The 24,804-nt window shown below is 43.8% G+C and overlaps 1 protein-coding gene across 1 annotated transcript in view; it reads right to left on the reverse strand.

Moving 5' to 3' along the window:
• The window catches only part of ARHGAP32 (Rho GTPase activating protein 32), a 254,003-nt gene extending 230,562 nt beyond the window's left edge, over nt 1-23,441 (reverse strand). The window contains exon 1 of the mRNA XM_049778210.1: nt 23,410-23,441. The gene's annotated coding sequence lies outside the window, so the exon portion shown is untranslated. The remainder of the gene's footprint in view (nt 1-23,409) is intronic.
• Nucleotides 23,442-24,804: the final 1,363 nt, after the last annotated feature.

The following is a 24,804-nucleotide window of genomic DNA, read 5'->3' on the forward strand; positions in this document are numbered from 1 at the left end:
GAAAATAAAGAAATATACTGATTTAAAGTTTTTAGATTTGGGGCTGAAGTGGTAGTGCAAGCAGTAAGGCATCTGCCTTGCCTGTGCTAGCCTAGAATGAACCATGGTTCAATCCCCTGGCAACCCATATGGTCCTCCAAACCAGGAGTGATTTCTGAGCACTTAGTCCCTGAACCATAACCGAGTGTGGCCCAAACCAAAACCCCCCCCCCCAAATTTTAGATGTAAAATAAATATACTTAAATAAGGTATGTTACCATATTTTCCGGCGTATAAGACGACCCCCTAATTTTACAGTTAAAACATAGGTTTAGGCCTATATTTGCTGTATAAGACAGAATGTTCCTGTGCTGCAACTGTATCTTCCACAGTGAGCCAATCACAACAAGCAAAGGTCCAAAGGTTATACTGTAATAGACGTCCTCTCTGACTCTGACCAATCTGAGCAGGCTTTTTACAGTGCAGATTCGGGTACAGAACATTGTCTAATTTGCATGCATAAAAAGCCTGTTTGGATTGGCTGAGTTAGAGAGGCGGTCCGAGCAGCCTGGCAGTGATTGGTGCAGGATCGAATTGGAAAATTCGTTTTGTGGCAATATTCAGACAATTTTCGTTCAGCGGCATATTGAAACATTTTCCAGGATATACTCAGCATGTAAGATGACCCCGATTTTCGGTTGACTTTTTTTTGTTTGTTTCAAAAGTCGTCTTATACACCGGAAAATATGGTAGTTATAACATTTGCTTCAAAGTAGGAAAATGTCTAATTATAGAAATTATCAGGGCAAAGAACACAATTATGAAGCGTCAGAGAAATGGTACAGAAGTAAGACACTGGCCCTACTTTAATTTCAGCATCATATATGCTCCTCCATACCCAAAACCTGAAGCACTGCTGAATGTGTCCCAGAAACAAAACAAACAAAAATGTGTTTATATCATGTAATTTACAAGTCATTTTAGCTTAATAAGTATAAACATAAAAGACCAACATTTAGTTGTTAATTTTATCTGATTTTGGGGGAGTATCTACCAGCAGGGGTATGGATCACACCCAATTAAAAATCCTATGCCTATAAATTTTGTGCTGCCCTCACCCAGTCCTTGGCACTATCTCCACAGCTCTAAAACATTCCCTTCCGCTAACTGACCACTTAAAGCACCAATTTTCAAGTAAATCCCTGTGACTTTTACATACTGAAAGCAATAAAATACTGCTACTATTGCTCATCAAAAAAAAAAAAATTACCCACCCAAAGTAGCCAATCAATAATCAATAATCAAATAGGGCTTACTTATGTATTTTTGAAGTAAAGCTTTCTATGAAGAGCTGGGAGCTACATGATGAATTAAAGCCTGATGCTGAAAGAACTTAACAGTACAAAGATGTAGTTATTTACACACACACACACACATACACACACACACACACACACACACACACACACACACACACACACACACACACACACCTCTTTCCTGAACCATTTCTAAGTAAGGCAAATACTTCTCAATGGCTGAAACTATACTCAGAATTTACTGAGCCACCAATCATGCCCCACACATGAGACTCCTTAAAGGAAATGGATCCAATTTCATTTTTCAATTCATTCTAAAAGCATACAGTGGACAGGAAAACAGCTGAAAGAAGCAAAATATACAAATCACAGAATAAAATTAATGGGAAATAAAATATTGCTGAAATTGATGATAAGACAGCTTGGGTAGGACTGAGCAAAGTAAAGACTTTCTAGTAGAAAAGGAAAAGCTAGTCTGAATTGTGCTGCATGGATTCAGTAACTCAGAAATGTTTATAAACCACTTGTACCTTTAAAGACTCATTTAGGGAACGAGCAAAAACAGGGAACACATGATACAAAAAAATGGAACTCACCAACAATGTTGGAACAGTACCTCTAGAACCTTAAAGACTCTATCCTAGGCCTTGTCCTAGGACCTGTGCAAATAACCAAGATTGCTTGCTACAGTGGCCTTATTTTCTCATCCACAACCGAGAGGAAAGGTTCCTAACACCACAAAAAAAAAAATAAAAACCAACCCTGGGATATGGCAATGAGAAGGTATGGAGCCAGTGGTTGTTCCCATGACAATATGCTTCAAGAGTGGAGAAACCCTGAATCTCTTAGGCCACGGGAATTTCCTTCCTTCCCCAATACTTACTGTGCCTATACAAAAAAAAAAAAAAAATGGTGGGGTAACACCAAGCCCTGCCACTACACCACTTTTTCTGATTTTGTTTTGCTTTATTTTTTTATTTTTTAATATTATCTCACTTCTCTTTTTTCTTCCACTTTTTTCTTTCTTTTTCACTTTTGTGGCTATTATTCGGTGATTTTTTTTTTCTTTCTATTTTAGTAGTTGATACCAAGTTTTTTCTTCTCTTTTCCTTAACCTTTTATCTCCAACAGAATAGCATAACTTGAATCATTCAGCCTCATAAATTGAGGGGGGAAAAGAATGATACCAGGACCAGTCATATGAACATATAGTGTAAATAAAAAATGACCAGACTGGAACACCAAACAAGCTGTAAGGTGGAGACCAGTTACACTAGGGTTCTGGGGGGTAAAGGAGGGATATGTGGGAGACAAGCTGGGAACAGGAGTGGAGGGAGGACAACATTGGTGGTGGGAAAGCCCTTCATTCATTGTCACTATGTACTGTAAATAATTCTGTATAATGAACTTCAGTCACAATAAAAAAAAAGGCTCATTTAAATAAGAATTCTTTCCTGGGGCTGGTGAGGTGGCGCTAGAGGTATGGTGTCTGCCTTGCAAGCGCTAGCCAAAGAATCCCCCAGAGTCCCATATGGTCCCCCCAAGCCAGAGGCAATTTCTGAGCACTTAGCCAGGAGTAACCCTTGAGCATCAAATGTGTGTGGCTGAAAAACCAAAAAAAAAAAAAAAAAGAATTCTTTCCTTCATCTACTAAAGCCCACAGCCCCTGTCAAAACAAGAATATCAAAATATTATTTCATCCTTCCTCACATAAGACTAATCTGAAGGATTTTCTAAGAGTTTCTCCTGTTCTGGATCTGCCCTTTCTATAATACAACAGTTTTGAACATATCGATTCAGTTCTCTACTTGCAAAAGTGTGGGTCCTGATTCTGTTTACAGAGTAACACTGAAGAATATAATCAGTAAAAACTAAGCATTGTTCTGTTTCTCCCTCCTTTCTACACTGGCAAGTGAGTGATAAGGTAGTCACTAAACAGTTTGCAAGACAGACACTTTAAAGCAAATTTAGATCACTTTCTTTATAAAGTATGAAATAATCAAAGAGCTGAGAAAGCAATTTGGTTCATTAATCAAAGTACATTAGACTTTAAATGTTTAGATCCCCAAATAACATGAGTGTCATTTAAAAAAGGCAAATAAGGGGCCAAAGTAGTAGCGCAAGGCGTAAGCCTAGGAAGGACCTCCTCCAGCGTCCCTTTTGGTCTTCCAAGCCAGGGGCGATTTCTGAGCACATAGCCAGGAGTAATCCCTGAGTGTTACCGGGTGTGGCCCAGAAACCAGAAACCAAAAAAAAAAAAAAAAAAAGGCAAATCAAATACATTACAATATTACTGGGGGGGTGGGCAGAGACATAGTTCAATTGCCTGGAGAGCACAAGTTCCACCAAGAGTGAACTTGAACTTTAAACTGAGCCAGAGGTCACCCCTGAGCAGTGCTGAATGTGGATCACAAGGACAAAAAGAAAACATAGGGGCCGGAGAGATAGCATGGAGGTAAGGCATTTGTCTTGCATGCATAAGGACAGGGTTTAAATCCCAGCATCCCATATAGTTCCTGGAACCTGCCAGGAGCGATTTCTGAGCTCATAGCCAGGAGTAACCCCTTAGCGCTGCTGGATGTGACCCAAAAAAACAAAAAAACTAAAAAAAAGAAAATATATAAAAGTAAGGATTATTATTTAGCATATCATAACTAACACAATAATAGCAATAAGATGCATAAATTCCTTGTGCTAAAATTAGGATTTTGTTCATACCAAATTTATAGATGTACAAGTTCAGCCAATACTGTCTATCCAACTGATAAATGAAAATAGACCTATATATAATAGAAAAACAATGTTAGTGCTGTATATAGAATATGAAAATTTGGCAAAAAATTTTTATTTATTTATCCATGAAATAAAACAAATATGTCACATATAAACAAAAACAAAATATTTTTTGAGCTCCACATTTTTCAACTGAAAAAAGAAATGTGGCATTTATTTATACATATATATGTAGTCTATTTCTCTTCTATTCCTTTTAATTGTTAATAATATAAATGATGGCAAGAAACTACTTTTTATCCCTTCCCTACTATAGGTGAAAAATATCTACTGCGTTAATTCTGAAATATTTATCTGACCTAACTTCCAAACACAGATGTGAAATCTCACTAAAGCTACCATTATAAAACTCAAAGTACGGGCCCGGAGAGATAGCACAGCGGCATTTGCCTTGCAAACAGCCGATCCAGGACCAAAGGTGGTTGGTTCAAATCCCGGTGTCCCATATGGTCCCCCGTGCCTGCCAGGAGCTATTTCTGAGCAGACAGCCAGGAGTAACCCCTGAGCACTGCCGGGTGTGGCCCAAAAACCAAAAAAAAAATAAATAAATAAAACTCAAAGTACAATTTTATACTTTAGGAAGCACTTGACATGTCACATCAGAAGGTGGTCCCACAAGAAAGAAGAAATAAGCATATATATATATATATATATATATATATGGAAATATATATCAGTGGTCCTATTTGATTCAACAACACCAGTTATTTGTTAATTTTGTTTTTGGTGCTGAAGAATGAACCCAAGTCTCATGCATAGAACATGAGTCAATATTAAATACCACCTTTGAATCACAATGCAAAAACAAAAATTAAAGTTCTAATTTTAAAAATGGAGTTGACAATAGGGCTAAAACACACACTTTGCCCTCAAGCCAATGTCTGGCACCATATGGTCCCTCGGCAATGCCAGAAGTGACCCCTGAAGACTGCAATTGGGGCACCTCTCAAACACTGCTGGTGCAGCTCAAAAACCAAAAGGAAAGGGCAGATGACATGAAAAGAAATTCTTCCAAATAAAACATGCAGGTGGCCAGGTACAAATGCTCAGCATCACTAACCATAAGAATGCAAATCAGAGCACGACAAAATATCATCTCAGACGAAAATAAGATGAAGTGGAGACACACTGGATGCCGCATTAGTCAGTCATTTAGAAATGGACCTGGACCAATTTCAAGGGCTTTGTAATAAGTGAAACAATACAGAGAAAGACAAACACTATGTTCTCAGTTACATGTGGAATCTAAAATAAGCCAACTCAGAAATAGAGAACAGTCAGAATGATGGCTGCTGGGGACTAGCCAGGATGAGAATATGGGGAGATGTTGGTCCAAGTGTACAAATCCCCAAACCTCCAATTTTGAGATAAATCAGTTGTGAAAGTCTAATGTTCAGTTATCAGGACCATAACCCACACCTAAAAGTGATGTGAATCCATCTGAAATGTGGTCACACCACCTAAAAGTGTTTGAGGGGTTTGGGATGATCATTCCACAGCGTATCATCATCAAATTATACACACCTTTAAACCTGCATGTTTATACAAGGTACAAACTTTTTTATACCTAACGACCTACATTTGTCAGTAGTATTTCAATAAAACTAAAAGGGAAGTGTTTTAAAAAAGCATAAAAGAAAAAAACAAAAACAAAAACAAAAAAAAAAGCATAAAAGAAATCAAAATCAGGGGCCGGAGAGATAGCATGAAAGTAAGGCTTTTGCCTTGAATGCAGAAGGACGGTGGTTCAAATCCCAGCATCCCAGGGCGATTTTTGAGCGTAGAGCCAGGAGTAACCCCTGAGCGCAGCTGGGTGTGACCCAAAAACAAAAACAAAAACAAAAAAGAAAAGAAATAAAAAATCAGGGGCCAGAGAGATAGCACAGCGATAGGGCGTTTTTTCTTGCAAGCAGCCGACCAACAATGGTTTGAATCCTGGCATCCCATATATATGGTCCCCCATGCCTGCCAGGAGCGATTTCTGAGCACAGAGCCAGGAGTAACCCCTGAGCACTGCTGGTTGTGGCCCAAAAACAAATAAGAAAAGAAAAGAAATCAAAACCAAAAAATCAATTTTTTTGTCAAAACAAAGAACCTAAATCTCAACTAGCCTCTTGGGCTCTGAAAAATCATTTATTATGCCACTACACAGTAATTAGGTAACTATAGGTGTTTTGTTTTCAAAAATGTGCATTTCGGGGCCATAGCAATAGCACAATTCAGAGGGTGTTTGCCTTGCATGTGGTCAACCTCGGTTTGATCCCCAGCATCTCATAGAGTCCCCCCAAGCCTGCCACAAGTGATCATTGAGTGCAGTGCCAGGAGTAAACCCTAAACACTGCTGGGTATGGCCCAAAAAGGAAAAAAAAAAAAAAAAAAAAAAAAAGAATTTAAAATTGTGCATTTCATTATACATATGGTAAATTTTGGGCTTCACTCCATTAGGAAAAAAACGGAGGAGGAGGAGGAGGAGGAAAAGAAAGAGAAGGAGAAGGAAAAGGAGGAAGAGAAGGAGAGGAAGAGGAAGACAAGGAAGAGGAGAGGGGGAAGAGGAGAAGGAAAGTGAAGAACATGCCTTTGGACATACATGATGAAATTTGCACAAACTGGACATGATGCCTTGCTGATGGCAGTGATGGGGGTGATGGGACTTTATCCAAGGCCCTTCCCAGCAGAGCTCAGGGCTCAGGAACCACTCTCAACACTGCTCAGCCCAGTTGTAACCTGTTGTTCAGATTCAACCCTACTCTGAGGATCACTGAAACCAAGTGAAAGCCAGCAGAGCTAGGGGACTCCTAAGTGCCTGGAGTCTATGCCAGTCTGTTCTGCTTTCAGCTCTCTTCCCAGCCTGCAAATATATCACATGAAACCATAAAGACTCACGTGACTCATGTTCTTAGGGTATCAGCTTTACTGTGGTGGTCTGGAAACAAACCCACAATATCTTGAAAATATGTCTCTATTCTCTCTCTCACTCCCCCCCCCTTTCTCCCCTCTCTCCTCGCCCTTTTTCCCTCTCTCTCTTCCCCTCACTCCTCTCTCCCTCTCTTTCTCTCTCCCCCATCCAGTAAAAGACTAATATCAAAAGAAAAATAAAAGACAGTATGGTAATAATATCCAGAAACAACAGAGTTGAGGGCTAGGAGGACCAGTCAATAAATGGTAGGACGCTTGCTACAAAGGCAGTTAGTACATTAGAGTAGAGAAGGGTCTACTATGACAATGATAGTTGTAACTTATCACTCTGGATAAAAAACTGGGTGCTGAAAGTGACATGCGTGGTACCCCTTCATTAACAATAGTGCAAACTACAGTGTCTAAAAGGAAAGGGACATGGGGCCAGAGAGAGAGCACAGCTGTAAGGTGTTTGCCTTTGCATGCAGCCTATCCAGGACGGATGGTGGTTTGAATCCTGGCATCCCATATGGTCTACTGTGCCTACCAGGAACGATTTCTGAGCACAGAGCCAGGAGTAACCCCAGGTGTGACCCAAAATCCCCCCCAAAAATAAAAAATAAAATAAAAGGAAAGAGACAAACAGACAGAAGAAAATGCCTGTTCCAGAGACAGGCAGAGTGGGTGTGAGTGGGAGGAAAACTGGGGACATTGGTGGTGGGAAAAGTGTACTTGGTGAAGGATGGTAGTACATTCTATAACTGAAACTCAATTATGAACAATTTTGTAACCATGATTCTTAAATAAAGTATTAATAAAAAAAAAAGACTGGTATCGAAAATATGTGAAGGCGTGAGCAATTCAACAACAAATTCACATGATTAAGATATGAACAAAGAGGACCGGAGAGATAGCACTGTGGCATTTGCCTTGCAAGCAGCCGACCCAGGACCTAAGATGGTAGGTTCGAATCCCCGGTGTCCGATATGGTCCCCCGTGCCTGCCAGGAGCTATTTCTGAGCAGATAGCCAGGAGTAACCCCTGAGCACCGCTGGGTGTGGCCCAAAAACCAAAAAAAAAAAAAAAAAAAATAAGATATGAACAAAGAACTCGAACACATTTCTCCAAAGATGACTCAAAGATGTTCAATAAGCATAAGAAAAGAGAATGGTCAATAAATGTTACTTAGGAAATACAACACAAATCACCTTTCACCACCCAGAAAGGCTACAATAAAGAAGAAAGAAAATGAGCAAAAGTACAGCAAAAAAGGAAAAGAATGAGTGTTAAGTAGAATAGAGAAAAAGTAGAACCTCTGTATACAATTAGTGCCACTGTATAATGATGCTACTGTTATGGAAAACAGCAAGACAATTCCTCAAAAAATTAACAATAGAATCCCCAGTGATTCATTAAGTGTTTCGGTATATAGACAAAATAATTGAAAGTCTTCAGTAGGGGCCAGAGTGATGGCGCATTGGTAGGGCGTTTACCTTGCACGCAGCTGACCCAAGTTGGACCTGGATTTGATCACCAGTATACCATATGGTCACCCAAGCCAGTAGCGATTTCTGAGCATATAGCCAGGAGTAACCCCTGAGCGTCACTGGGTGTGGCCCAATAAAACAAAACAAAACAAAACAAAAAAGTCTTCAGTAGACACATATACACCCAGACTCAGAGCAGCATTATTCACAACCCAACTGTCCAGCAATGGATGAGTGGCTACACAGAATGTGTTATTCACACACACACACACACACACACACACACACACACACACACAATACAATAACCAATAGTCTTGCCTCTTAAAAGGACAGAAATTTTGTCACCTACTAAAACATAAGCATGAGGCCTCTGGCTATGTTAAAGGAATTAGTCACAAGTCTGGAGACAGACCTCAGTAAGTAGGGCACCTGCCTTGCATGTGACTAGCGCTAGGTTGATCCCCGGCACCACAAAGGAGTGATCCCTGGAGTGAACACCAAGCGTGATCCCTGGAGTCACTGGAGCCAGAGACAAATCTTAAGCACCACCAGGTGGGACCAAAAAATAAAAAGGAAGGAAGGTAGGAAGGAAGGAAGGAAGGAAGGGAGGGAGGGAGGGAGGGAGGGAGGGAGGGAGGGAGGGAGGGAGGGAGGGAGGGAGGGAGGAAGGAAGGAAGGAAGGAAGGAAGGAAGGAAGGAAGGAAGGAAGGAAGGAAGGAAGGAAGGAAGGAAGGAAGGAAGGAAGGAAGGAAGGAAGGAAGGAAGGGAGGGAGGGAGGAAGGGAGGAAGGGAGGGAGGGAGAGAAAGGAGGGTAGGAAAGAGGAAGGGAGGGTGGAATGGGGAGGGAGAGTGGGTTGGGGAGGGAGGGAGGGAGATGGGAGGGTGGTGAGAGGGAGGGAAGGGAGGAGAGGGGAGGAAGGGAAGGAGGGAGGAAAGAAGGAAATAAAGACATTCACTGTGAATTAACCCAAAAAACATCTTGTTAAAAAAAATCAACTTCAAAAAGACAAATATTCTGTTTTTTCTTCCATGAGCTATCTGAAGTAATCAAATCAGATAACCAATAAAAACTCCTCAGAGGGGGTTTTACCAGGTGTGGGGAGACATAGGGAGACAGGAAACTGTCTTTGCAGAAGTCAAGGAAATGAGTCATCTTACATGTGAGAATAGAACTGTAATGAACATCCCTTTCCAGGTCAACATACAGATTTAGGAATCAGTTCAAACTATTGATAACGTGGTACTGAAGAAACCACAGGTACTTTCAAGTTAACCTGATCTACATTTGAATTCAGAATCAATCCACCACATGGCTTGAGAACCTGAGCAAGAAACTAAAGTTTTCTGATGCTTGAAAAAAAAAAATTTAAAAGATCAATATAAAATGGGCATTAAGTGATAAGGTCAGCAATGCCAGAACCTGGCTATAAATGGTTTCTAAAAAAAAATATACCTGAGGGCCCAGAGAGATAGCACAGCGACATTTGCCTTGCAAGCAGCCGATCCAGGACCAAAGGTGGTTGGTTCGAATCCTGGTGTCCCATATGGTCCCCCGTGCCTGCCAGGAGCTATTTCTGAGCAGACAGCCAGGAGTAACCCTGAGCACTGCCGGGTGTGGCCCAAAAACAAAAAAACAAAACAAACAAACAAAAAAATATATATACCTGAAATATGCTGCACATTTCCCTATCTTAACATACTCTAACTTTTAAAAATGATTCAGGGGGCCGGAGAGATAGCATGGAGGTAAGGCGTTTGCCTTTCATGCAGGAGGTCATCGGTTCGAATCCCGGCGTCCCATATGGTCCCCCGTGCCTGCCAGGAGCAATTTCTGAGCCTGGAGCCAGGAATAACCCCTGAGCACTGCCGGGTGTGACCCAAAAACCACAAAAAAAAAAAAATGATTCAGGGTTACCACTTTAAACAAACAGCTTTAAAATAATGAACCTCAGGGAGAGAAGCAATCAAAATGTGAGATTCCAATTTCAAGATATTGAATTGACTGACACAAAAATCATACATTCTTCTTGGAATCAAAGTTGAATCTAAGCTTAAAAAAAAAGACAGTAAATACATAAATTGGAATAGAAACTGGAAAATGGAATTGTTCGTGTGACCTACATGAACCAGAGGGTACTTCACAGGGGGTAGGGGGATCGCACACACACACACAAAAAAAAAATCAATTTGGGTTAGTAGAGAGAATATTCCAAAATAAGAGAAGTGTGAAATTCTACTTTCAGCTGCCCTGCTTGAATGAGGCTTTGGACCAGGGATCCTCAAACTTTTTAAACAGGGGGCCAGCTCACTGTCCCTCAGACCATTGGAGGGTCTGACTATAGTAAAAACAAAACTTATGAACGAATTCTTATGCACACTGCATATATCTTATTTTGCAATGAAGAAACGAAACAGATACAAATACAATATGTGGCCCGCAGGCCATAGTTTGAGGACCACTGCTTTGGACGAAGATCAACCACCTTGACCTTATTAACCCACCTTTTTTCCTCATAAGAACTCAGACCTATTTTGATACCTGCAACATTGTCAGGGGGAGCAAATAATAGCATTCATTGAAAACCTTTCTTACAATTGTATATAAAACGTGCTATTACTAAGGTCTAAGGAGTCACCTCACCCTAGTCTTGAGTACTTTCCCAGTCCTTCTGCCTGATAACACCCACAGAAAACCATGACACTCACATGGGCCCACAGGCGTCAATCCACTCAGCCGTCTGCACACTCCCACCTCCCTGTCACAAACATTTCCTCTCAGGCCAATGGGAATCTTGTTTCAGGCCCATCGGGAATACAATGAGATTCTGCCTGGTACACTATGCCGACCTGAGCACTGTACAAAACGATTGACGGCTACAATGACCAGCCAGGCAAACACTAACCCCATCCAGAGTATGACTAGGCCAGAACAGCATTACCAAAGCAACAATGATCATTGACCCAGATCTTACACTCTGAAGGCCCATACACTGGCCTCAATCTGGTTACACTCTGGGCCATGGAGCCAGCAGTTGGGAAGGGGGGGGCTGGGTGTCTAAAAATGTACCAACCTAGGACCTCCACTCCCAGCCTTAGAATTTCCATGTCTGCTCAGGCTCCTTCCCTCTAGGTTCTACCAAAGGCAGGTGACACCATCCTGAATATGGATACCATGAGGTCTGTCTGAAGATTATGTGGAGACAAAGGGGATGGAGGGTCCCCAAGTGTTCACAAGCCCCATACAAGGAGCACAAAGTCATGTTTCTATGGTCTTCAGCATAAGAGAGAAACCTTTGTGGGGGCAGGGGCAGCACAGTGGGAGGGCACTAGCCTAGCAAATGGAAGACCCTAAATCCATCCCCAAACACTGCCAGGGGTCACTCCAGAGCACAAACAAGAAGTGCCCCTGAGCACTGCTGGGTGTGATCCAACCTCCAACTCACTCCCACCTTACACCTCATTTGTTTAACTCTGATTTAGCTAGTCATGAGGTTTTCTGTAAATGGCAATGGAATATCTTTATCAGTCTGCTTGAATTATAACTTTAGAATGTTTAGGCATATGGAAGGCAGACTTCCCTTTGTATTCTTGCCTTGAGTGCCAAAAATGTCAGGAATGGACCAGGGAAAAGCTCTAAAGGAACAGCAAAAAAAAAAAAAGGTACATTTAGGCTAAAAAGAGAGAAAGGGTTGAAGAAAGATAAAAAGAAGCAGCTGTTTTCTTGTGACAGCTAAAAAGCTCTCATATAAAAAATGGGCAGATCTGCGTCACGTTGGAAATGCAGGGAGATGCATTCCATTTGAGCAGAATGAGAAATTTCTCAACAATAAGAACTCTTTATAGAAAGACTTGGGCTGTCATGTAAGTAACTGAGTTTTCAGACACTGAAAATTCAAAAGCAGCAGGTACCTTATCTTCTAAGAATAACGTGGAAGAAATTTCTGGTACCAGGATGAGGGAAGACCATCTATTCCCTAGAGGCTTATATAACTGCATTATTCAGTGAGTTTATGAACCTGTACCTTTATGTGCTAAGACAAGTGGCAGAAGTCGAAGGCAACATAAAATTAAATCCTGAAATAACCTCTCGTTCTTAAAAAAGTCCTTGCTTGTCATTCTTGGTCCCAGAAAAATGGGTTCACACTACAACATGAACTGCTAAATAAAGACTAATGCCCCCTTGTCCCGAAATTTTCCCCCATCTCAAAAACATCACAAATCTCCTTTCATGCTTCCCAGGGGACCCTCTAATGCATCATATCATTGGAACTTGCCTTCCTGTTCCATGATGGACTCTTCATCCACATATACTCATGAAAAGGAAGTCAGGAAGAGCCTCACTATCTGCTCAGTGCCCTGAGCTGCAGAGAATGGGAACTAGAGAAGCACAGCAGCAAACGGATAATAAATGAAACTAATATGAAGTGGCATCAATTGGAATCATATTGAAGTGAGATTAGGATCTCCAGGTAATTCCATGGGGTTCTTCTGGGAGGAATGGACAGTCTACAAGAAAAGAAAGATGCTGCAGGGGTGAAGGCACATTCTCTGAATGAAGGTGACCCTGGTTTAATCCCTGGTGCCAGGTGGTCCCCCAAGCATCTTGATGCAGTCCTGGAGGCTCCCCCAAGCACCACTGGGGTGACCCCAATAATCACCCAATAGTAAAGAGCCCAAATAGCACCACACTCTCAAGCTGATGCATTTGGGGGCTCAGGGTAACCAAGACTCCTGAGCACTCCCTGAGGGGCCTGAACACATCTTGGGAATCTCCCCCAAAATTAATTAATTAATTAGTTAATTAATTAAAAGGGCATGCTAAGCAAAAAGACCAGCCTCTGTAAATCCCTGAGAAGATGTGCTCAGCCAGTTCAAAAAATAAACAAGAAAATCACCCTCTGCAAGTCCAGCAGAAAGGCCAAATGCTGACGTGGAGGAAGCCAAGCCAGAGACTATCTCAGACACTGGTGCTCACTGCTGGTGGGATCAGGAGTTTGACCACTGAAAAGGCTGACGACTTCTCTTAAAACTAAACACACTCAGTCACATCACATGGCAATCATGTTCCTTGGCTACCAAAGAAACTGAAAATGTATGTCCACCAAAAAAATAAAATAATAAATCAGTAACCTGCACATGGATATGAACAGCAACTTCATTCTTAACTGCTAAAGCTCAGAAGCAAACAAGATGTGATCCAAGAGGGACAGCAGAGAAATGAAGGCTCTTGCTTTGTACGCCATAGACCTTGGTTCCATCCTTAGCACCACCACTTATGGTCCTCCACAAACACCACCAGGAATGATCTCTAAGCAATGCTGCTGTGGTCTAACACCACCATGCCCCCACAGGGGAAAAAAAATGTCCTTCAGCAAATGAATGGTTAGAGAGACTGTGGTTCAGGCAATGAAATGTTCCTCTACACTAAAAAAAGAGCCAAAAAAAGACAAGGAAGGATCTTCAATGCATAGGAGAAAGATGGAAAAAAATGCTTTTTCAGAAAATGCTAATGATGACATTCAGGAAAAGGCACAATGATGGTGCCATTAAGCCCATTATTGGCAGTTTGAGATTGGAGATCGGGAGGAGGTGAAGGGATTGAGGTAAACTTCAGGCAGTGAAACCATGATACTATAATGCTGATACCTTCCATGATACAGTTGTCTAAACCCATAGAAGAAGGTACAACAGCAAGATTGATACTGATAACGCAGCCACATTAGTTCATCAGTTAACAAATGCACTGGTAGACATTGGTCATAATGGACACTGTGGCTATAGGTAAAACAGAGGAACACAGCAGCTCTTGGTATTTTCCATTCACTCATGCTGTGAACCAAAATATGCTCCAAGAAATGAAAGTCTATGAAGAGCAAAGCATCAAAATGACTTCAGCCCAGAAAATGAGAGAGATAGATCCAATGTGGTGGAGTCAGAATAGAGCATCTGCTTGTCCTGCCCAAAGCCCTGGGTTCAAGCCCAGCACTGAAGAGCCAGAACAAAGGAAGGCAATGTAGGCAATGAAGGCAGAGAACAGCTGTGCCCAGCAGCATGTTTTACCTCATTCTTGGCCCCTGGCTACCTGAGGGCAGTAGCAGACTTCTCCCCATTTTTCATCCCTGTCCCCAGTTCTGACCACCAGAAATGCAAAGTTTCCTAAGCGCAAAAGCTTCCCCAGATGAGAACTACTCAGAGAAGGCCTCACTCTGTCAAATGTAAGTATGGACAAGTGGGCAAAAAGGGCACTAGTTGCATGTGTCGCATGCAAGGAATAAATAAAGCAATGAGTAATCAGTGTTATGTTGTGTTCATGTTACATCTGATGTTTCTACTAAACACCTAAGTCAAGAAATGGAGTTAGACAAGTCCAGAGTTCAAGAGAACAACTGGTACTTGAAATAGGAAAATGGTCCTCAGCAGCATGTTATTTATAACCTTGAAAATGGTTATGAATTTTTAATTAATTTATTTAATAAGGTGTACAGAAGGCAAGACAGCAAAAGTCACTAAAGGGACTCACCAGGTGGAGGAAAGGACAAACTAAGAGGTAACACAATCAATTCTAGTATGAATGGCTCACATAGATTTTTGGGGGGCCTGTCTCACTGAACCATCCAGAGATAAGCTCAGCTCAGGGCCGTCTCAGGACCCATCTTACTAACCCACCTCTCCGCTAAAGTGGGACTCTTGCCATGAAGACTGAATCACATGGCCCCTATTAAGGAGAATGGAGAAATCTTCTTTGGGGTGTGTGTGGGGGGGGGGGGGGAAGCAGGAGAGTGGGACTGGAGAGATGGTACAGCAGGTAGGACATTTGTCTTCCATGCAGACGACACATGGCCCATATGGCCCATACTCCATATGGCCCCCTGAGCAATACCAGGAGTGATCCCTGCGTGTAGAACCAGCAGTGTCGAAGTGCCACTGTGTGTGGTACCAAAAAAATGGGAAGTCAGGAGAAAGGGAGTAGAGAACAATTAGTTTCCTTCCTAAGCCAAACCCAGAAATCACATACATTGCTTCAGTTCACATTCCTTTAGCCAAAATTCAGTCATGTTGTTACATGAAGACAGGACAATCAAGATGTAAGACAGGCTAGGAATTAGCTAAGTAGGGAAGCCATTGACACAGAGAGATTCAAAAGGAAACCCCAGAGAATGGCATGTGGTGTACAGTTAAACCTCACTGCTGCAAACATCACAGAGCATGTTTGGGGCCTGGAAGAACAGTAGAGCGATGTAGGACACCTGACTTGCACAATTTCAAACCGCTGCATCCCACAAGCTCTGGGAGTCCCAGGTCCACACACAAGTGATTTCCAATGGCACCACAGTCAGAAGTTTGTGAGAACCACAAAAAGGGTTGGCAGGATAAAGTGTACCAACTGAGAAGCATGTATGACCTCCAGTAAGCACGAGGCATCCTTAACTTATATACCTCAACAGAAAGTGCAAGCACCCTGCCTTGCATGCGGCAAACTTAGCACCTCATATGGTCTCCTGAGCCTGCCAGGTATGATCCCTGAATGCAAAGTCCAGACTAAACCCTGAGCACCAATGGGTGTGATCCAAAACCCAACCCCCCCTAAAATAAGAGTGTGATCCCTTGCAAACAGATGTGCCCTAGAGAAGGGCAAACTTCAGTAAGCACCATAACCGGTGTGCCATCTGGTGTGTTAGCAAGCACTGCAAGGGGTGTGTGTGTGTGTGTGTGTGTGTGTGTGTGTGTGTGTGTGTGTGTGTGTGTGTGTGTGTGTGTGTGTTTGAGTGTGTGCGCTTGTCTTTTCACAACAGCAACAAAGGAAAGGGGGTCTGGGGAGAGGGAACAGATCAGGGGAAGAGTAAATTTAAAACTAAATATAAAGTTTGTTTGCATATTCAAAGAAATGATCTAGTAAAGAGAGAATGCTCATGGAGGAAGGAAAATCACAGCAAGAATAATGGCCAAAAAAAGAAGAACCAAGACAAATGTATTACTGTCTTGGAAGCAGGAACACTATTTAGTCTCTCCTATTTCACATATTGACTGTTCAGAGGACAAGGATGCCCCCTGAATGCATTTTTAGCAAATTAAAGTAACCCTTTCTTGTCATCTAATAAATCCAGCTAATCGCTGGATAAAAATCTGAGTATAAATCTGAGTATAAAAATCTGGCCTGGACTCAATGGGTCTCACTGGGCTTGTCTCCTGACAGGCTGACTCAGAGCTGCTGCTTCTTTGGCAGAATCTGAGCAAATTCCAGGTCTGTTAGAGCCCCCAAATATCCAAGGCCAGCTTTACCTCTACAAAAATATCTCTTAAGTATGTCGAATACCCAGGATCAGTGATCATCCCAGGATCCGATCACCTATTCTTTTGCAACATTCTTTATTTTTCTACATAATATTTTCTAGTTAAGGCAATTTGTTTACAGTGATGTTAGTTACCTTTTTTTTTATATTCTTTTTCGCAATATGGTTTATCTTTCCCAGAGAAAGAAACATTTCCTGTGAACAAGGCACAGAGGCACAGACTCAATGTCACCTTCTTTTATATCTATTTTCCACTGTATCCAACATGGTTTAAAAATACATAATATGTACTCAGTGGATCCTTTTCAAGTCATAGATAAAAGGGCATATGTTTCCCTCATCCTCCTGGATTGTTGGTGCATCTGGAAGTCTGCAGAACAGAAAACTGCTAGGACCGACTATGACCTCTCCTGTGTATGTCATCAGTAGATTTTTGGAGCAAAGAACCTCAGAACACTCTATTCTGTCCCCTCACTTTTGCTAGGACAAAACAAGGCTGGTGGAAATGAATTCGTGGTCCAATCCCAGACTATGGTGAGCTGCAGGGAAAAGTTGAGAACCCAGGTTGAAAATCAAGTCTCCCTTTTTTTGTCAGAGGTTGCTCAACAATTTTGTCTGCGCTCCTGCTCTTGGGACTCCTGAACATCCCATACTTACTCAGCTTCATCTGAAAATGCTTCTTAAAGATTGGCACTCACCCTAAGAATCCTTTCCCCATATCTCCAATAAGAAGGGAAGCGTGAATTAATATTTCCATCAACACACAAAGGGATAAGAACCATGTGGCCAAATACCCAATCCACATTCGCCAGGCCATTCTTTCTCAGATAACACTTTACTACCATTTTGATTTTTTTGTTTGTTCTGTTTCTGTTTTTTGTTTTGGTTTGGTTTGGTTTGGTTTTGGGCCACACCTCACAATGCTCAGAGCTTACTCTTGGTTCTACACTCAGGAATCATTGCTGGTGCTTGGAGGAACCATATGGGATGCCAGAGATCGAATCTGTGCCAGCTACGTGCAAGTCCAGTGCCTTACTTACTATTCTATCTGGCCCCACATTTTGGTATTTTGAAGGCAAGTGAATCAAATATCTACTTTACAATCCTTTCCCAGATACATGCCTCTCTTTGTATAGATCAGTGGTTCTCAAACTATGGCCCGCAGACCACATATTGTATTTGTATGTGTTTTGTTTCTTCATTGCAAAATAAGATATATGCAGTGTGCATAAGAATTCGTTCATAAGTTTTGTTTTTACTATAGTCAGACCCTCCAATGGTCTGAGGGACAGTGAACTGGCCCCCTGTTTAAAAATTTTGAGGACCCCTGGTATAGATAATAACTGTCTATAATTAACAAAGTAATTTATCAACAGAGTAATTAATAATTGTTTTATTAATGACTGGCAATTAATTGACTGATTGTTTAATATATATTGTTATTTATTAATATATCTATCTAATAAATAATAGATAATATAATGTAAATAGATATATCTCTATATATTATGATTATATATCATATTATATAGAATATATTTAAATCTGTATAAATATATAATATATGATAAAACATAATAGATAAGATATCTATCTAATAGATAATAGAGTTGATTATCTATATGATATTTATATTAATGTATGATTATCTATTAGTAGTATCTATTAACATAATAGATAATTATCTATTGTATTGATAGATAAATATAATCTATTGTATTATAATTATCCATTATATTACTAGATATTAATAGATACATATTAATAGATGTCATATATTGATAGACATTAATATTAGTAGATTATAATTATATGTTATATTGATTATTATCTATTGACCAATAGATAATAATTATCTATTGAACTTTTGCTAGCGCTTCCAAACACATGGGTCACAGGCTTTTCCTCTTGGTGTTTTGCTTCTCCTCAACCTCCAATAATAATGTATGTTATAATCCCTGGTATGCAGAAGGAATCAAGAGAGAAGTCAAATAACATCTTCCTGAAAACCAGCATTTTCCTTCTGGTTTTTATTTTTATTAAGAAAAGTTAAACCGGGCCCAGAGAAATAGCACAGCGGCGTTTGCCTTGTAAGCAGCCGATCCAGGACCAAAGGTGGTTGGTTCGAATCCCGGTGTCCCATAAGGTCCCCCGTGCCTGCCAGGAGCTATTTCTGAGCAGACAGCCAAGAGTGACCCCTGAGCACCGCCGGGTGTGGCCAAAAAAAAAAAAAGAAAAGAAAAGTTAAACCAAACACCCTATTTTCACCCGTTCCTGTGGCTTCTCCCTTTAAACACCAGAGACAGCCCAGGTATCCCATCCATGTACACTGCAAAACTCCAAATTTCTGTTTTGCCAAATCTTTCCATCTTTTTACTTAGAAATTCTCCTCTCCACCTCCATCCCCCATCTGGAACTTTTGGTCAGTTTGTACTGTACTTTAAACCTCAAAAGAAAATACTGTCTTATCACACCAGTGGGTCTTCTTAGGCCTCTGCCCTTTTGTAAAGTGCAGCAGCTAGAATTCTGCATTTTCCCAGATGCCTCTGTGCTGTGGTTTCCTGCTGGGCAGCTCTGCTCCCAGTCCACGGCTCTGCCTTCCCCTGGACCCTACTACAATGAAGCACCATCCAAGGCATGAGGGCATGAAGTGCTGCCAAGCTGCAGAGGCATAAGGGTACACTGTCTGGTCCAACACAGAACAACAGCTTTTGTTTATCAGCACTCTCTTCTCTCTCCTCTCTCTCTCTCTCCTCTCTCTCCTCTCTCTCTCTCTCTCTCTAATACTTTTTATTTTGACCAAAGTGGATTACAAATCATTCACAGTAGAATTTTAGGAGACTCAAGTCTTCTCTCTTCTCTTCTCTTCTTTTTCTCCTCCTCTTCCATTGCCTCCCCCTCCTCCCTCCCTCCTCTCTTTCTCTCTCTCATTTGAGCTTCATAAATAGCAATTGACACTGAAGAGCACAACCCATTTCTCTATTGTAAGATCATTTAAACTGAGTACTTCGAGAAGTAGCTCAGTAGTATCCAAGCCTCTTCTACAGTCAGTGAGCACTATCTTTTGGGCAGATGGAAACAGAAGTTTGATCATTTCTTTTCCAAGGATGATGCTCAAGATTCTAATGTGAGTCAGAAGGAAGATACAGGTATGGGTAAGGCTAAATCTGGCTTAATTAAAAGAGCTCTATCATAGAGACTTCTCAAAAGATTTATATATTTTTATATATGCATATAAATAGCAACCTAGTATTAAATTAGAAATGATATTTAAATTCTGTTTGCAAACAAAATAGTATCAAAACATTGTCAAGAACCAGGGCTGCCTAAAAATAGAAAGTTATCTTTCCACCCATTCTTATGCATCAAAATGAGTGATTAATAAAAAACCGTGCAACATATGTCGAAGTTCTCAAGTTTTTCCAATTATCAGCTGTTGACTAAACTAATGCTTCAATAAAGAAGAAAATGTGATCAAGAGTAGCATACCACTCCAGAGAACAACTCTATAAATGCAGTGTCCAAGGAAATGGAAATGTTCGATATTTCAGCCGGATATTTGAGGCTTGAATTCATAATCAGCATTGTCCATCATCCTCGGAGTGCTCTCCAATCGAAACAGTAATAGTGATTTAAACCTTGACATGGGGTTTCACCGCACTGTCACTATAGCTTCCTAACATTGATAGTACTGCTACTCTCGGATTACAAAATTGCTGCCTCACACTGATGTGACTGCACTTGTTCTAGGCTGGGGCTATGAATTCCACAGGCAGCATTCAAACAATCTACCTGCCCTAGGACCAAAGTCAGTGCTTTTCCACCAGAATCAACCATGGTGATGCCATGACACCAAGCACAGAGGTGCTAATTTTAAACATTCAATCCATGAGTCAGAGTGACAGTATAGGTTAGGAAGGACACTTTCTTTGGGACATATGGTCCCACGATTCCCACCAGGAATGATTTCTTGGTGCAGAGCCAGGAGTAAGCCCTGAGCACACCTGGTATAGACCCAAACAAAACAAACAAGAAAAAAAAAAATCAACTCCTGAATCAGGGATTAGAAACACTTTTTTCGGAGGGGGGGGGGGCTGGCGAGATAGCATGGAGGTAGGGCATTTGCCTTTCATGCAGAGGGACGGTAGTTCGAATCCTGGCATCCCATATGGTTCCCCCGAGCCTGCCAGGAGCAATTTCTGAGCATAGAGCCAGGAATAACCCCTAAGCGCTGCCGGATGTGACCCAAAAAACAAAAAAGAAACACTTTTTTCTACAAAGAATGGCTTTGCTGGCCATGCATTTGCCAAAGACAAAATATATAAGCAATGAGTACAACTGTGTTTCAATAAAAATTTATTTGCAGATACTTGACTTTCATACAAAAGGAGTATTCTTTTCATTTTTTGTCAACCATTTGAGTGTAAGTCATCTTTAGGAGGGAGGAGAGAGAGGAAGGGAGGGAGGGAGGGAGGGAGGGAAGAAGAAGGAAGGAAGGAAGGAAGGAAGGAAGGAAGGAAGGAAGGAAGGAAGGAAGGAAGGAAGGAAGGAAGGAAGGAAGGAAGGAAGGAAGGAAGGAAGGAAGGAAGGAAAGGAGGGAGGGAGGAAAGGAGGGGAAAATAAAGAAAAAAAGAAAACAAAAGAAGAAAGGAGTTAGGCTTAACATTTGTTAAAATCATCTGCAGTCCACAGTGACTATAAATATATACCCTGAAAACAAGACACCCAAGCCAGCTTGGAAAGAAAAGAATGCTGCTAACTAAATCATCTACAGAACAAATCAGAGAGAGAGAGGAGAGGCAGTTGAATGTTATGTGGGGAAAGCTTCAGTCCAACTGCAGAATAGCATCTCTTTGGTGATTGGAAAAAGAGATGGGGGCTGGAAAAGAATATCCAAGGGGCATAACTACCAGACTCCAAATCAATATAAAGGCCCAAATGACAAACTGAGCCTGCCTGCGTGTTTCTTAGCTTCTCCCTAGAAAATAAGTTATATAACCCAAGAAGGTTCTGCCCACCAGGCTTCCACCCTGGTGATGCCCTGTCACCCACTTCAGAGTGCCCAGTCTCACAGTCCGCTGGGCTTCATCCTGGCTAAGTGTGGACAAGTCTCTGTCCAAAGTGCTGCTTTATTGCATGGGCAGCTACAGTGACAGCGATGACTTGCTTGAACAATTTCTTCTCCAAGGCACGCGGAGCTCTAGAAACCTGTTCCATAAGGCACCTTCACATGCCCTATTTCAGGAATGAATTAGCCTACAGAGGGCCCTGAAAATGGAAACCACCACGTCCCAATGGCGCATCTTCACAAAGAGCCTCTGAAAGAAGATCCACACCAAGGAGTGCTGGACAACTCGGAAGTCGTAGTTCAAGAGCGAATTAAGCTTCCATCACCTATACTTGCATAAGCAAGGAGTTTAAGGCAAGCTTCTGAGGGGGAGTTACTTTATTTTGCCTACTAAGGAGAAAAATAGGCCAAGGAATCACCACCATCCCTACCCAAAATTAGGAATACACCGAATCCAACACTAGCACATTTCCCTGCACTCTTAATCCTACTCGACAGCCGCACACTTTTCCTTCTCGCACCAGAAACATGAACACGGACCATATTCCCCATTGCAACAATGTGTCCCCAAGTTCTTCCCATTCACAGCGACTTAAACGGTGCCAATTGGTACCAAATTTAAAGAAATAATAAAAATAAAACCTGGAAGAGTGGAAAAATAAAGAGCAAAGCTGAAAGCAATGCTCAGAGGCCAAGCTGCCAGCGACCCTTGGAACAAGTCTAGAGGCCCTAGAGCGGATTGTAATCCTGCAGGGAAGCCAACATGATCATCCTCCCAGGCCAGGAAACTTGGAGCCAGGCCCCCAGGGCTGTAGGTAGGATCCTCTTCCCCAGCACCTTCAGCCCCAAAAGGTGAAGTTGAAGTGGGGGGGGGGGGGGGGGCCGTCGTCCAAAGCTACAAAACAGGAGCTCAGCCTTTTTTTTTTTTTCTTTTCTCTTCCACCCCAACACTCGTTCGCTCGTGTGATCTGTTTGCGGAAATCTTGGAACACAAATATTTATTCAAGTCAACCCAAAGAGAGAGGCGTGATAAGGGGGTGGCGGCGGGGAAAGAGGGCGGGGAGAAGAAGAAACAAGACTGCAAAAAATCCCGGCAACTAGAGGCCGTGCAATGGCAGGCAAGCAGGCAAAAGGGAAAAGTGGTGGGTGGGCCGGCCGGAGAGGTGGGGGTCCCACAGCACGCACCCCCGCCAGGTGGCCCCTTCCCTTCCGCAGCGCAAAAGCGCGTCATCCCGGCCCCCCAAACGCCGAGTCTGCTTTCCCGGGGAGTCACGGCCTGGACTGCACCCCGAGGTCCAGATGTGGGGGTGCCCTGCAACAGCAGCAACAGCAGCAGCAGCAGCAGCAGGCCAGAAAGGGGTTCGCGCCCCGCCCCCGACGCTCCCGGCGAGGCGATCAGGGCCGGTGGTCCAGGCCGCGGGGGGCAGAGGGAGGCGATCGAGGGACACCAGAGCGCCTGGGGGGGCCCCCAAGCTGCAGGGGAGCCCCCCCAAAAAAGCGCACGCGAGGGCCCTGCAATGCATGCGGCGGCGGCGCCTGCCCACGTCACCGGGGCCCCCGGCCCGCCCGCTTACCGAGCCCCGCGCCTCCGCCGCGCCGACGCGGCGTCGCTGCGCCCCGCTCGCCGCTCCGTGTCTGCCGTCCGCGGGGGCGCCGGGCCCGCCCGCTCCAACGCGCTAGCGCCGCCGGGCCGCCCCGGGGAGCCTCGGGGGCTCGGCCGGGCGCCCCCCAAGCCAGCAGCGCTCCATCCCTCCCGCCGCGCCGCGCCGCCAGGCTCGGCGCCGGGTGGGTCTCACCACCACCCCGGTGCGAGACCGCGCGCCGTCCCGCGCCCCGCGCCCCGCGCCCCGGTGCTCCGGGCCCGCCGCCGCCGCCGACGCAGCCAGGCTCCGCCTCCTCCGGACCCGCGGCGCCCGCAGCGCGGAGAGGAGAAGAGGCGCGGCCCCGGCGCCGCGGGGACGAGCACGCGCCACGGGGGTGGGCAAGGCGCGCGCGCGGCCGGCGGCGGCGGCGGCGGCGGGACCGGGGCGCGCGCGGGCCTCGCCTGCTGTTGTCCCGGGAGCGCACGTGCGCGGGGCTCTGGGCGCTGCGCTGGCCATCCCCGGGGATGCAGAAGGGACGCTGCTTGCTGCCCTAAGGGGTCGGGCGGAGCGGCCTGAGGCCTGGGCTTCTGCATTGTGCCCCAATGAAAAGCCCAAACCGCGGGAACGGACGCGCTCGCTCCCTCCCCGATCTTTCACCACCGCGCTGCGGTGGTGGTGGTGGGGAGATGGTGCATTGAGTCGGGAAAGCTTGGGTCTTTTTTTTTGGGGGGTGGGGGCCATATCCGGCAGCGCTCAGGGGTTTACTCCTGGCTCGACGCTCAGAAATCGCTCCCTGGCAGGCTCGGGAATGGGGGGAACCTTATGGGATGCGTGGATTCGAACCACCGTCCTTCTGCATGCATGCATGCAAGGCATAGCTCCGTGCTATCTCTTTGGCCCCCTCCCGGGTCTTTTTTTTTTTTTTTTTTTTTTTGCTCCAAAATCTGCTCGCCTCGGCTGTTGCGTAGCGTTCGGGGGACTGAAAGTGCTTTCAGGAACCTGCCTCCTTTCTGCAGTTAAGTTCTGGCCTGCCAAAGCGCAGGGCTTGGCAGGGGAGGGGAAGGACGGACTCGAAGGGTAGTCCGAGCTCCCTCTGGGTGCAAAGATTTTTTTTTTTTTTTTTCGAGAGCCCTGCAGGGCCTCGATCCCGTGGCGGCTCTGCCCTGGCTCCCCCGCCCCACCCTCTTCCATTTGTTCAGCCTCCCAAGCTGCCCTATGCTTCCACCTGCCACTGCCATGGGCGCCCTGATCTGCTCTGGCGTCTTCCCGTTCTCCCCGCAGGTACCTTTCCTGACTTGATATGGGGGGCGTGGTTCACCTGCCGGATCTATCCTCCTGGCGCCAAATCCTACTGCTCCTAATGTCACTGCAGCACCTGGGACTCAA

The sequence above is a fragment of the Suncus etruscus genome, chromosome 8, assembly GCF_024139225.1.
Source record: "Suncus etruscus isolate mSunEtr1 chromosome 8, mSunEtr1.pri.cur, whole genome shotgun sequence".
In the NCBI taxonomy this organism is placed as follows: domain Eukaryota; kingdom Metazoa; phylum Chordata; class Mammalia; order Eulipotyphla; family Soricidae; genus Suncus; species Suncus etruscus.